Consider the following 14952-nt stretch of genomic DNA (forward strand, 5'->3'; position numbering starts at 1 on the left):
ACACAATACGTGTTCCGTTCGTTTTCCTCCCACTCATCCCCATCCAGGAACTCATATTTGCTTTCTATTTTTCTTCATTGGCTAGCTGCCTAGAGCTACTCCATAACTCATGGGAAGCCATGCTCTTTTCCTTCAGTGGACACGGAGGTGTAGGCAGCATCGGCACATCCAATGGGCCAAGTGAAGATTCTCTGAGGCTGCTGGAATCTCACCGCAGCCAAACATCTTCGTTTATTTTGTTCTTTCCCTCCCATCTTTGGAGGGATTGTTTTGATAAGCAGCAAATATTTCAGGATTCAAATCTTGAGTTGCCTTCCCAAAATGAAACGAACTACAAAACCCCAAGCCCCTAACCTCCAATTCTTATTTACTCATTCTTTTGCAAAACTGAAAGAGGAGAAATATCAGCCCCTGGAAAGAAAGGCAGCAAGGGGGCTGAATGTTTACACAGTATTACAATAAAGTGGATATGGTTATTCCATGGACATGGTAATTTCTTTTAAAAAAATTTTTTTTAGTGTTTCTTTATTTTTGAGACAGAGCATGAGCAAGGGAGGGGCAGAGAGAGAGGGAGACACAGAATCTGAGGCAGGCTCCAGGCTCTGAGCTGTCAGCACAAAGCCTGACGCGGGGCTCGAACTCACGAACCGCGAGATCATGACCTGAGCCGAAGTCAGACGCTTCACCGACTGAGCCCCCCAGGTGCCCCTGGACAGGGTAATTTCTTAACTAGAAAGATAGGTTGTGCATTGAAGTTACAATCCACATTACTAATCTATGTGAAAGACACAGCACTTCTTAACTGACTTTGCCAATATATTCTATATAGCAGCCTCTGTGATTAGCTCACTTCTCACTTCCAGCTCTTACGAAGTGCTTGTTCATTAATAGATTGTGATGGTCTTGTGTCTCCCACAGGAACAAAAAAGGAGATTAATATGTATTGGACATCGATGGGGTGCCAAGTTCATGACACTAGTCTTCTATACTCAGAGCTACAGTTCCCTGTCTTCTAAGGACTTAGGAACAAAAAAAAAAAAAAATAAATAAGATTACATTCCAAAATCTAAACTTCAAGGTCGGCACATGGTGGGGGAAGCAGCCTAAAAGAAGCAGCCTAAAATGACAGTGGGGACGGACTCAAGAGGTTATTCTAATCTGGAGGTAGCTAGCAAAGTTTGGGCTACAGGAGTACGATAAGGTTGAGTCATAGAAAATGGTATTAATAAAATGATGAGAGAGAAACAGTGCCAACTGAAGGTAATCAGAACAGTACGTCCGAGAGAAGGAAGCAGATAAAGATGTGGTCAGTTGGTTCCACTCCTCCCCAGGGGAGAGGGCTTCTTGGTCAATAAAACTTGGGTAAGAATTAACATTCTTAATTTGCCACGATCACCTTATTTTCTAAAAATCCAGAAACTATCTTAAAAAAGAATGTTCCTCAAGATCATTCCATTCTTATAGTTTGGCACTCATCTAAAAAAAACCCTTCTGATCAAGACAGATTACTTAATGGCAGAGAGAGCCTACACTCAAAAAGATTTCAAAATAATCTCATTCTTGGGATACAGTCTTTTTCCTCTTTGAAAACATTGTGTCTATTTCTACCCCTTAAGTTCTAGATAAGATCATCTCAATCCCCACAATGTCTTTATAGAAAAGTTCAATATTCTTCCTAATATTTCTGAGAGTTTTCCATGGGGGCGTAGAGGGGGCATGTTCATATTCTTGGGGTCACTTTTGGCTCTAATTTGCTATCTTTTAAAAAAAATGTTTATTTATTTTTGAGAGAGAGACGGGGGGGGGGGGTCAGAGAGAGAGGGAGACACAGAATTCGAAACAGGCTGTCAGCACAGAGCCCGACAAAGGGCTCGAACTCACCGCGAAAGCATGACCTGAGCTGAAGTTGGACGCTCAACTGACTGAGCCACCCAGGTGCCCCTCTAATTTGCTATCTTTGCTCATTTTGGGTTTGTGGCTGTTCTTTTATCCATTGATCCAGGAAATTCAACCTTTCCTTCGTAATGACAAAAAAAAATTGTACAATATATACAGGGCCAGAGTAGGCATGGAAACATTCCCTGTACTTTTGAGATAATGGCACTTTAGATCAGTGCAAATAACTTAAAGGTAAACCTTAGACATCCTTGTTTTCTTCTAGCATCCTGGTCATTTGTCTCTTTGCCATCCTTTTCCCTCATTCTCTACTCTTTCTTCTGAGAAGTATCCACCAACCTATCTGGATATACACACACGCACACACACACACACGCACGCACACACACACCCCTTTCCATTTTATTTTGATGAGATCTCAACTTTCCCCAGTGCCTGGCCACAATTAAGTTTAAGTTTTGAAATAATGACTGACATGGACCTATTTCCATTTTCGAATAAATAGCTATGCAATTTCCCAATGCAGTTTTATGACAGGGTTCAAGTTCAGATCCAGTTACAGTAGCATTCTGTGAGTTACCTCCATCTGCTGTGCATTTTGGTTGGTTTCACTGAAGCCGTTCACCTCTGAGGCTGCCGTGACTAGGTGGCTGGGCTTTCGGAGCAGGAACTTAGATCCAGGACTTGAGGTTACTCGGCTTTAGCCAGACTATCTGTCAATCACAGCACAGGCCTTCTTCTCTTTGTTGTAAGTCCTCATATTTATACCTGCAGCCATCTCTAAGACTCTATTTTCCTAGGAAAGTCATAACATAGAAAACATCCTTTAATGACTCTGGATCCTCCAGGCACTACAAATTATTTCCATTCTTTTTTAAAAAAATGTAAGTTTATTTACTTTGAGAGAGAGAGAGAGAGAGCACAAGTGGGGAAGGAACAGAGAGAGAGGAAGAGAGAGAATCCTAAGCAGCCTCTGCACTCCCAGCAGTGCCCAATGCGGGGCTTGAACCCACGAACCATGAGATCGTGACCTGAGCTGAAATCAAGAGTCAGAAGCCTAGCCGACTGAGCCACCCAAGCTCCCCCAAATTATTACTATTCTAATTTTTACAGCTGAGATAACTGAGGTTTAGTGGAGTTTAAGGTTATTGCTCAAAGTTACCCAGCATGTAGCTGAGCTGGAATTTATCTTGATTTCCAACTCCATCCCTTTGTTCTTTCTGCGATACCAACAAAGCTTATATTTTTACGTAGAGCCCGTTTATATGTCTAACTGGTAAGATATTCTTTCAACTAAAATACAAACGCTTTTTCACAAAATTCTTTGCACAGCTCTGATAAGGTATTGCTTGAGTGTGGGATCTTTAAAATCACCGTTGTTCAGGAGTTTGAAGAGTCATCCTTTGTTGAAGGACTAACAAAATTGCCTGCCCTTGTCTATTTCACTTCCAGGACGTGTACTGCAAATACACGGACTGCCATTGTCCCATCTTCCCAGAGCCGGCTTGAGGTCAGGTATGTGTGATTCTTTGGAGTAAATGTGTCATAAACTAGAACATAATAATTATGTGCACATGTATACAGTTCAGCCCCAAGAGATGCGATGCAGCTGAACTTACGCTTTCAAGAGCAGTTGGAGCAAAGTGAGCTCAAACTAGGAATTAAGATGCACAGAAGGTCTTTGGCTGCATTTATGTAGTATGCCTCAAACTGTTCTATTCAGTCACATCTATGGCTCTGATTCAAATTGCAAATTATCTCAATAAATACCTAGCTACACTGGGGAAGCAGGAATAATTGCACATATTTGGGGATGCGGCCAGCATACACTGCACCTTCAGAGGGGCCGCTCTCTCTAAGTCCGTTCGTCAGGGTCCGAGGTCAATAAATGTCTGACAGATGAGACTTCAGTTGGAAACATGGGGGAAGCTTGCCTCTTGCAGAAAATGAAGGAACTGCATGTCCCATCCTCATTCTATAGAAGTAGAAAGATGCTATAAATAAAGATCCAGTTGCAGTGGATTTCAGTGAAGCCTTCACTCACTGTACCTTCCCTCCGTAACTTACGATGGGCCCTTTCTGAGCTGAATGTTAAAGAAGAAGCCTGAGTTGTCACATAGCATGAGCAGAGGAAAGAGAATCATGGAAAGCGGAATGTGTAGCAAGATTGGAGACGTGTGGTTATTGGAAGGGAGGTCTCCTCTGAAGAGCAGCTCAGAATTCACTAAGAGGAAGGAAGTATGTCAATGACAGAGCAGCGCAGAGAATGAGACCCATGGAGGCCTTGAGGGAAGATTGTGGGCTTATGCTCTAAGTAACATCTAGGGGTGAATTAAGCAAAATTCCTATTCCTTCCATGCAGAGAGGTGGGAGAAACAAATAATTGGAACATATTAGGTAGCGATATAAAAACCAAATCAGTTGAAGCTGAAAAACCCCAGTTGTTGGAGCCAGAGAGACGTCATTCAGACCTCAGGGCTACTGCTTGTCAACAGTGTGAACTTAGACAAAGCCTGAGCTTCTTCTGATTACAGCAACAGGAACAATTCCAGGGTTGCTTTAAGAAACAGACAGTGGAACTCCGTGTCTTTGTCAATCGTTTGTCATGTAGTAGTCGCCCCAAATGGCATCCATGGGAGCATCTGGATGGCGAAGCCAAGGAAGTGGACAAAGCAGTTGCTTTTGCTGGAACACCACCACCAACATCAATAATACTGCTAGCTAGTATACATCGAACACTATTCTAGAAGCACTATACCTTGAATATACATTATATGTATGGTCTATACATTGAACAGAAACTATTCTAGAAGCACTTTACATGCATCTGCAGTCCTACGAAGCACACATTGCTATCGTCCTCCTTTTGCAGACGAGAAGAGTTCAGCACAGAGGGGGTAAGTGCCGTGGCCAGAATCAATGCACCCAGCAAGAAGCAGAGCCAGGGTTCTAGGTGGGTCTGCCTCCAAACTCACACTCCTCATCAGAGCCTAACGAGGCTTTTACACTGGGTAGTGAATGATAGCTGATAAGCTTCTAGCAAAGCTTGTGACGCAGAGAAATTATTCTGTTAATACTTATTTAATATGTGGACCCAGGATCTCTCTGATAGATACACAACACTTCGTTTTATGGTTGGGTATGCTGAGGGTCAGTGTGGCCAAGTGACTTCCAAAGGCCACAAAGCTAGTGAAGAATGGAATGAGGTCAGGAGACCAGGTCTCCTCAACTTCAATCCAGAGCTGCCCCTTTTGCTTAGGATGGGAGGGCAGCCGACAACTGTATTCTCAGTCGAGGTGGAAGCTTCTTTGGTCCCTGGCCTGTACTGGCTCTAAATCCCATTTTCAGCAACACACACTTTGGACACTTGAGATTTAAGGTGCTGTCTCCACTTAAGATCACAAAAATGTGGTAAGATAGTGTTTTTGATTTGTAACACTACCAGCATTTCTGACATTTGAGTGGCAGTACATAGTTCACAAAATTGGTTTACAAATATTCTCATGTAGTCCTTATCATTTCCTGCACTGACACTAGACTTTAGCTTTTTTTTTTTTTAAGATTTTATTTTCTTAGGTAATCTCTACACCCAACATGGGGCTCGAACTCGGAACACTGAGATCAACAGTCACATGCTCCACCAACTGAGCCAGCCAGGCAGCCCTACCCCCCTGCCTTTTTTTTTTTTTTTTAAGATTTTATTTATCTTTAAATTTTATTCATTTATTTATTTATTTTTGACACGAGACTTCAAAATTGGGTTGATTCTTCTAGAACCTCACCCTTATCAACATCTAATATAAAAGGAAATCCAATGCTACTAAATAGCTATCGATCAAGTAATCTCACAGGTCTTTCCCCTTCCCACTCTATCACATTATCTTTGGTTTGATTTTACCTCCTTAGCGCTGACTTTGGTTTCCTTCTCTATCTCACCCAAAAATGCCTCCTTCTCTGTGCTTGGCACGTAAACCTCTACTCTCCTGCTGGGTTCTTATTTAATCCACGCTAGGGTCTTGGAAGCTCACCTATCACAAGAATAAGGTCCCGGATTCGGGTAGCATCTGCCTCGATGCGTCAGGTCTGTGCTTAAGGACCAGCTTGTGAATAAGGGTTTCTGTGTTTCTCAAATGAGGAAATAGGCTCACACAGTCCATGTAACTTGCTTAAGAGTAGAGCAGAGCCTGCTGGTTGTTCCTCAAAACTCATCTCATTAATTTTTGCCAATATGACTTGAGATTTTTAGCTGGCCACATGGTCTAAAATAAGACTACAGTTCTTATAGTCACCTGACCAAGTTCTAACTACTGGGATGTAAGCAGAAGGCAGATACGGCGGCCTGGAGGACATCTGTTAAGTACCTTCTGCTCCCTTTCTTCTTCAACGTCTCTTCCTGTGTGATGGCTGCAACGTGAACTGGATGGACGAAGCCCAAGAAGTTGTCTTAAGGTATGATGTGGAAGCCGCGTGTGAAAGACGGTGGAACAACGAAATATTAGACTTCACCCTACGAGACTGTAAACTTCTGGATTCTGTGATATGACAGGTAAGTAGACCTGAGCTGCTATTATGTTAGTTTTTTGTTTTAATCTCTCGTGGTTTACCTAATCCTTAACCGATATGCGGTCACAAGGCTAGTTCCCAGCACTTCTGAACTTTAAGCTCAGTTGCCTTGACTCCAAAGGCTGTTGTTTTTATTTTACCCCACAACAACTGGGGACCTCCAACGACCTCGCTTTCAGGGCTTCTGTGAGGATGAAATGAGGAAGCGGGTAAGAGAGCACTTTGTAAACTCTGAGGCCTTATTTATATGTGAGCAAAAGCAGAATTTTGTATTTGTGGAGAGCCGTGGAAAAGTACTTAATGTCTTAGCTTGCTTGTTGGTTGAGCAGGTAGGGGAAGAAGGAAAAAAAGAAAAAGCAAAAAGGCATGTTGTGCTAGAGTCCTGGATTCCAAGTGAACCGGAAACTCCTTTGGCTAATTCTAGGGCCAAAAGATGCCTTTCAAGTGGGGAAGGATGAGTTAGTCCGAGCGTCCAGGAGCTTTCTGACTAGCTGTGGTTTAAAGCTGCCCAAACTTTTGTGTAAATACACCTACAGCCTAAGTAAAATAGGAAGGATTGGGGATCGGGATTGCCCCAGTTGGGATATTCTCTGTGTCCAACATCTCCTCATGAAGGAAATTGTATTAGTAATAAGTCCGATTCCCAGTGTTGGAATTTGAGTTGCTTCGGGAGTGAGTGGCCAGGTTTTCAGAGGCTTGTTTGCTTTATGAAGAGTATTGGGGTCAGTCTTTGCTGGCCAGAGGTCTCTAACCAGAGACAGGTTTCACACAGGGCTTTTCATATTTTCTGCCTTGAGCCAGACTCAAATACCAAGAAGTGTCTCAGGGGTATTTTTGCAAGTTCGCTCTTTTTCCTTTAGCAACTGTCAAACGGCAGCGAAAGCCAATGCTTAGAAGGTATGCATATGCTTCGAACACTTTGTTCAGGCTCCTCTGAAAGGTGTTGGGTTGCATCCCAAAGCAAATATTGTTTTGGAATATTCTGGGGATGTTTTCAGCCCTTATTGCATAACTCAAGACTGATGATGTCCTATTGTGAAAAGATAAGGCAACATATAGTCATCGCTCAAGAGTCAAGGGCTGCAAGTCAAGGGCTAGGCAGTGTTAGGAGCAGGGTGAGGAAATTGTAATTATAACAAAATGTAACAGTCACCCCGCTTGTTTATGCCCCAGGCACGGTGCTAGCCCCTTACGTATGTTGTATTACTTAAGCACCCTAACAACTGAGTCAGAATGATAATAGCATCCATAGGTGAGAACAGATGTTGCTTTAGTGCTGCGTCTGGGTCCTGGAAGTTCCTTGCTGCCCCGGGTATTGACACTTTAGTTTCTGGATTGTTACAGGGGGAGGGTTAGAAAGAGTGTTTACCTCTCCAACCATTCCTCACCCCTCCCCTCCCCTCCTTTCCACTCTTCTTTCTCCTTCCTTTCTTCATCTCCCTTTTCCTTCTAATCTAGCATCCTGGAGAGTCAGAGAGTGATTCTCTCTCACAGGGCTATACTAGCAGGGGTTAGAGTTATGATTTTGAAATAAAGAACATGAAACTGAATTCAAGCAAGTTGGATTCAAAGAGCAAGGGGACGGGTAAAGAAAGATTATCAGTGGTTGTTTACATCAGCAGTTCTCAGACTTTACGATCTCAGGATTGCTTTTACTATTGACAATATTGGGAACCCCCAAGGGATGTTAGTTACGTATGTATATTTATTTACTATATGTATCTAAATTGAAAAATTAAAATATTTATTAATCCGTTTAAAAGTAATAATAAATTACGAAATGCTAACATACATACTTGGGTGAAAAATCACTATATTTGCTGAGGCGCCTGGGTGGCTCAGTCGGTTAAGCGTCCGACTTCGGCTCAGGTCACGATCTCACGGTCCGTGGGTTCAAGCCCCGCGTCGGGCTCTGGGCTGATGGCTCAGAGCCTGGAGCCTGCTTCCGATTGTGTCTCCCTCTCTCTCTGCCCCTCCCCTGTTCATGCTCTGTCTCTCTCTGTCTCAAAAATAAATAAAAACGTTAAAAAAAATAAAAAAAAATCATTATATTTGGGTGAGAAGAATGTCATTGTGTTACTTTTTTGTACGCCTTTTCAGCGTTTGGTTTAATTGGGGAGAGCTCCTCTCCTACCTGCTTCTGCATTCGGTCCTTGTGACACATTGTTTTGGTTGAATTATATATAGGTAATCCAGCCTCCCCCAGGTGTATAATTAAACAAGGAAAGAGCACTGTAATTAAGTGTACAAATAATTGTGGATATTCTTCTTGGATACTGCAATAAAATTGCCAGTCGTAGTTTCTAACAGGTCAGTTGCAATGTATAATCTGGAACCGTATTGATAAACTTTTTGATTTTCTATTATACTAAAATCTGTTGGTCCATCTTGACCTATTATGTAACATTGTATAACGGTCATTTGAAAAAGCAGACAAACAAACATTAGGTCATTAAATTATCCAGATCTAAAGTAATACTAAGATTTCCATTTGTTAATATCACCACCGATCTTATCAGAAAAGTCTAAGGATTGGGAAGCTGTCTATCTCATGGTGGGGGATACAAGATTTCCAAAGTTCTAATTTTCACTTTTAAGCTTGAATTTTGTCATTGGCATCACAAGCGGCACTCTGTTGTTTTTCTTGACTACACGGCCTCACTTCATTAATGTTCCAGGAAATATTTGTCTAATAATCAAGTTTGAATAAACATAGTTTGCCAGCCATTCTTTCCCATGAAAATAGTATTTCATGAAAAAACAAAAGCAAAAATAAAAACAAGAAAACGCCAAGTAATAGTTCAACTTGGAAGTCAATCAATTGCATCAGTGTTTGTCCTGGAGGTGACCAAAAGACGGAGCTCTGAAGCAGGGGTGCGGTATGGACACGTCCCATTTCGCCCCACGAAATATTAAAACGTGGCTTGTAATCAAGAGCTGCGATGTCATAACATTAATCACTTTTAGTGCTTTATTAAAGACGTTCTTAAATAATACTGGCTTTTCTCGTCCACTTAAAAAAATTCCCTGCGAGTCTATAATGGTGAAAAATAGCTTAATTCTGCAGTAGAGATATTAACTCAGTCTTCATATTTGCAGCCACATCTTTCATTTGCCAAGTTACTGTGTCACGGGAAAGTGGCAGTGCTGTGATTTCTGCTGACTTCCTTCAGCAGACATTCGGCAACAGGTTTTCTTCAGCTCTTAGCTACTGACTGTCCATCTTCAGCCAATGCACCATAATGAGCCCTGAAAGATGCGTCTGTGGATTTTCCACTTTAGTTTGAAAAGTTGCAACAAACAGTTGTTGGCTTAAAGGGCTTATTGCACCTTGATTTAAAATATTCCATTTCTGTTTCCCCAACTCTGGACGCTTGATTTTAGAATAACATCTCAATTTAACTGGCACCTTAATACTATTAAAAAATGCTGCATTGCTGGGGCGCCTGGGTGGCTCAGTCGGTTGAGCGTCTGACTTCGGCCCAGGTCATAATCGCCCAGTTTGTGGGTTTGAGCCCCGCGTCGGACTCTGTGCTGACAGCTTGGAGCCTGGAGCCTGCTTCGGATTCTGTGTCTCCCTTTCTCTCTGCCCCTCCCCTGCTCCTGCTCTGTCTCTCTCTGTCTCAATAAAAATAAAAACATTAAAGAAAATGTTGTATTGTGTGATATGTAATCAAGTAAAATGTTTTTTTCCACAGTCACATTTTTACTTACAGTTCTCTATATGCTTTCCTCATATTACAGTTTTCAGCATATCTTTTTCAGCATACTGTTCATATATGTAGAGGTAAATGGTGCAGATGGAATGTAAGAACAAATCTTCCAATCTCCCTTTTTAAGCCAATGATCTATGCTAAAATACAAGTGTAAAAATAAATACAGCAAAGTGTACTTATTGCCTGTTGTTTTCATGTTGGCACAAGGTCATTTTGGAATTTCAAACAAATGATTTTTGGACAAAAATAGGTTACAGAGGTTAAAGCAGACATTTCCAAAGTAAAGCTAAAACCACAGCAGAAGTACTAAAGAATAAGCCTGAGTTAATCTCAGAAAATGTACACATTTATTTTCTAAAACTACAACATTAGAAAATTCTAGAAATCACGATAATGCACACCGATGCTGTTAGTCATCAGAGGGATGGTGTCATCACATATTATAAAGAATCTCGAAAAGTCCACCATGGACTCGTGAAAAAAAAGCAAGAGTGAAAAAGTCAAATAATTCTGAACATCTGAGGAAAATAGTTTTTACCTTACAGATTCCTTGCGAAGGTCCTGCAGGCTGTAGGACCACCCTTTGAGAACTGTTAGGTACGAGCATTTAAGGCTGAAATACTTTTATAGCCTTGAAGAAGCATGATATATGGATAGATCAGTGTTAGGAGCTGAACTGTTTCCCCTCAATTATATGCTGAAGTTCATTTATTTATTTAACCCATAGTGCCACAGAATGTAACCTTATTTGGAAATGAGGTTGTCGCAGAGATAAGTCAAGAGGAGATCATCCCAGAGTAGGGTGGCGTCCTTACTAGAAGAGGCGGTAGACGAACAGGGAGAAGATGGCCATGTGAGAGCAGAGGCAGAAATTGAAGTGCTTTGCCTACAAGGTCTGCCTGTCATTACACAAGAAAGGCATGGAACAGACTGTTGTCCAAGCCACCCACCTCGTGGCACTTTGCTATGGCAGCCCTAGGAAACTGGTACGATGAGCTAGTTCCAAAGACACGTCGGTGGGAGAGTCATTAATTTCTATTGTAAATCCAGGAAAGGTGGTTCACCTATAGTTAAAAAACTTTCTGCCCCAAAGAAACAAACCGATGAACGAACAAAGCCTGTCCTAGCCCATTGGAATGGATGGCATTTGGGGATCTGGAGCTTTATTCCCTTCAGTGAGGAATGCTTGTAATCTTCCACTGTCACGTGTTACTGCTGGCCGGGGCTCTGGGCAAATCTGTTCACCCTAAGGGGTGCTGGGCTATTTAAGAGAAGATAAAGTCTTCCCTCACTTACGGGAACCGAACCTACCGCGCTGATGTCCTGAAGCCTGGGTGATACGAAACAAAGACATTGGGAAAAGGGTATATTTTGTCTCTAGCTCAGCCTCAAAGTGGACATTCTTCGGGTGAAAGGAGAAAAAAAGTAGCATTAACTTTTTTTTTTTTTAACGTTTATTTATTTTTTTGGGACAGAGAGAGACAGAGCATGAACGGGGGAGGGGCAGAGAGAGAGGGAGACACAGAATCGGAAACAGGCTCCAGGCTCTGAGCCATCAGCCCAGAGCCTGACGCGGGGCTCGAACTCACAGACCACGAGATCGTGACCTGGCTGAAGTCGGACGCTTAACCGACTGCGCCACCCAGGCGCCCCAGTAGCATTAACTTTTATTCACACACTGAGACCTGCATCCTAAACTTAGATGCGTTTGTCTTAGGAGATGTCCTTTCATGTTCTCCGAAGAAACCTTTCATATCCTGTGACGTCCAGTTTGACACTTTTGGGTTTGGTTTTCTCCCTCGTGTCCAATTTTCGTTGATTGTATCAAAATGTCATAGATACTACCTATCTAAAGGGAGAAGTGAAGGCAAATTATTCTTAGGAAAAGTGGGCTGCAGATTATCACAAGTTGGCTCTGTTTAATAGATAAGGGAATTCAGATGACAGAGAAAGACAATTACATTGATTAATACTGGGGCACAGAGAGAAAGAAATATGAACCAGAAAGGCTTTGACTTCCAATCCCTACTACTTTAACAGGCACCCATCCCACCCTCGTCTCCTCTCCCCCACCCCAAAAATCCCCTCATTTCTATTGAAGCTGTTTTCAACAGCAGACCTCTCAGTGACTTTAACTTCAGAGGTTTGGAGCTTTTATCCCCTTGTTTAAACTAATTCATGGTCATACATGTGGGTTACTCTGGTTTTACTCTGTCGGTACAGACACAAACTATTTTGCCACAATTAATGTTTTGGTCAACAATGTGCAGACTTAAAGGCCTGAGTTATATGACTAGGCAAATAAAAGCAGACCACAAAATTTGGTCTCCTCTGGTTGGCTGTGATTCACCCATACGGGCAAAGCCAGCCGTGGTGCCGCTTTCCCCGAAACCCCAGGAAAATCAGACTGTCGTGTTATACTTCTTTGTCCCTTTATACAGATGCGGAGTCAGTCTGCCCAAATGGTGGGGCTCAAATATTTAATTTGTGTCACGCAGTGGAACAATTTCAACAGGTAGCGATTAGTCAAGTATCCCAACCGAAAAACATTCACACATCCTTCAGAGACGCACGACGTTCTGGCCATTATTGCAGGAAAGGAGCCGCCTGGGAGTCCACGCGATTTTACAGATTTCAAAATACTTGATATAGTAGGTCTTTTTTGTTTTTTTTTTTAACGGAGGGGTTCAGGCTACAAAATAAAAATTACTGATTTTGCGAATAAATATATTTTCTTAAATGATTTAGAAACCTCTGTTTATTCATTTACTGACAGTGTTTAGAATATATAGTAGCCAGTGTGTCTGCAGATATATTTATGTTGGACTGTTTGGCTTGGCTTCACCTCTGTAATAATTTATAACAGTTTCAATGTAAACCCTCCACTGAGCAGGTCATAAAGGTCCTGGATTTTAACCATCCTTGTTGCCGATAAAGCCACAGCACTGGTTCCTTGAGCTCATCCCTATCAGGCCCGTGGAAATTCTTGACTTAGGCAAGTTTAAATGCTAAAGAATTTTAATTCAGTTTCCTGTTTCTCAGCTTTGTGTTCCTTTTCGAAAGAGGGACTTATTTATTTATTTCAGTGTCTTTCTATTTTTATTTATTTTTAGGGGGTTAAAGACGTCACTTCCTGAATTATAGTGTGGGAATTAATTAATTAATTTTCTTTATATTACATTATATTATACATTTAAAAATATACAATATTTTGTACATTATAGTACTTTATAAAATGTATATTTATATATAATACGTTATATATTTATATATGTATATTATATAGTTAAAAACATTATGCAACATTGTGCATAATATAATGGAATTTAGGGAACAGAACAAGCAAGCAAAGAAAAAAAGGGACAAGCAAAAAAAAAAACCAGACTTAAATACAGGGAACAAGTGGATTTTATTTATTTTTAAGAAATAAATCTTTAGAAGCAATTGTCAAATAAAATTACGTTCTTGTATTTAAAAAAAAAACCTGATCAAGATCAACCTTCGTATGTGTATTTATTTATGCTCTCACCCTGTAATTGACAGATACAGGCATAAAATGGGGAAAATAATCCTGATGCTGAGGTATTTCTTTTTTTTTTTTTTTGATACGAAATTTATTGTCAAATTGGTTTCCGCACAACACCCAGTGCTAATCCTAAAGTATTTCTTAATATGTGTCAATTTCAATTAGCTGATGAGACGCATCAATGTTTGCACTATAGCTTCACTTTCAAATTTTCCTAAATTTTCTACTTTATAGAAATATTCCAGGTATTTTATTTGAGATTTGGATATATTTCTAGATATTATATTGACAGATTCTTAATGTCAAAACATCCTTATTGTTAACGTGCCCTATTCTAGTTATGAAATTGATAAAATGCTTTTAATATAATTTAATATATTATCTTTAACTACCTATATAATATATTCCTTATTTTGGCAAGCAGAAGAATTAGTAGTTTTTTTTCCAAAGGAAAAAATAAACACCTTTCAAGAGAGTTTATAGGGTGCATTTGGGAAAGAATGAACATTTCTGAGAAAGATCAAAGTGATAAAAAACCACTTAGTGGTGAGTAAAATGTATACAATTCTATAGCTTAAAATGAATAATCCGTGTAAAGAATGTTTTATAATTAGGAACCTGTTAACTCTACGAGTACATCGACAAAATTGGTCATCATACTCTGGTTTGCTAATGTTTATCATCTCTACATTCATTTATCCATTTTTGCAAGATGTATTTATTAAGCGCCTGCTTTGGCACTTCTCACAGCATTTTGCAAACTGGGTGTGGTCACCTCAGTTTCACAGGTGATAAAGGAAAAGATCTGAGAAATTACTTAAAGGGGCTCAATATCGGCACAGAAGACTGAGCGGAGTGGAGATCTGAACAGTTTCCGTTCAGTTTTCAAAACAATGGTGCGCGGTTGTAAAACTGGCTCTGGAATGAAACAGATCAACGTATGCATACTGCTGAGGCCTCTTGCTAATAGCGTGACCTTGGTCAAGTTGTTTAACCGCCAGAGGCTTCAGTTTCCTTTTGTTCACCTTGCAATCCTTCCCCCACCCCCTCTAGCTGGTTAAGATCCAAAAAGCTCTAGTCAAGGCCCCCCCCCCCCCCCCCCCCCCCCCCCGGGTGGCTCAGTCGATTGAGCAGTTAAGGTCTGACTCTGGGACTATGGATTTCGGCTCAGGTCAAGATCTCATGGTTAATGAGATCCAGCCCCCAGTCCTGCTCTGTGCTGACAGTGCAGAGCCTGCTGGGGATTCTCTC

The 14952-nt window shown here is 41.1% G+C and overlaps 1 protein-coding gene across 1 annotated transcript in view; it reads left to right on the forward strand.

The window, feature by feature from the left end:
• The window catches only part of LOC147582105 (uncharacterized), a 134121-nt gene extending 124018 nt beyond the window's left edge, over positions 1–10103 (forward strand). Inside the window, exons 5-7 of the mRNA XM_086705438.1 lie at positions 3349–3411; positions 4769–6442; positions 9559–10103. The gene's annotated coding sequence lies outside the window, so the exon portion shown is untranslated. The remainder of the gene's footprint in view (positions 1–3348; positions 3412–4768; positions 6443–9558) is intronic.
• The last annotated feature ends 4849 nt before the right edge of the window (positions 10104–14952 follow it).

This window comes from Puma concolor, chromosome B1, assembly GCF_028749965.1.
Source record: "Puma concolor isolate L17-30 chromosome B1, mPumCon1.1.hap2, whole genome shotgun sequence".
NCBI lineage: Eukaryota > Metazoa > Chordata > Mammalia > Carnivora > Felidae > Puma > Puma concolor.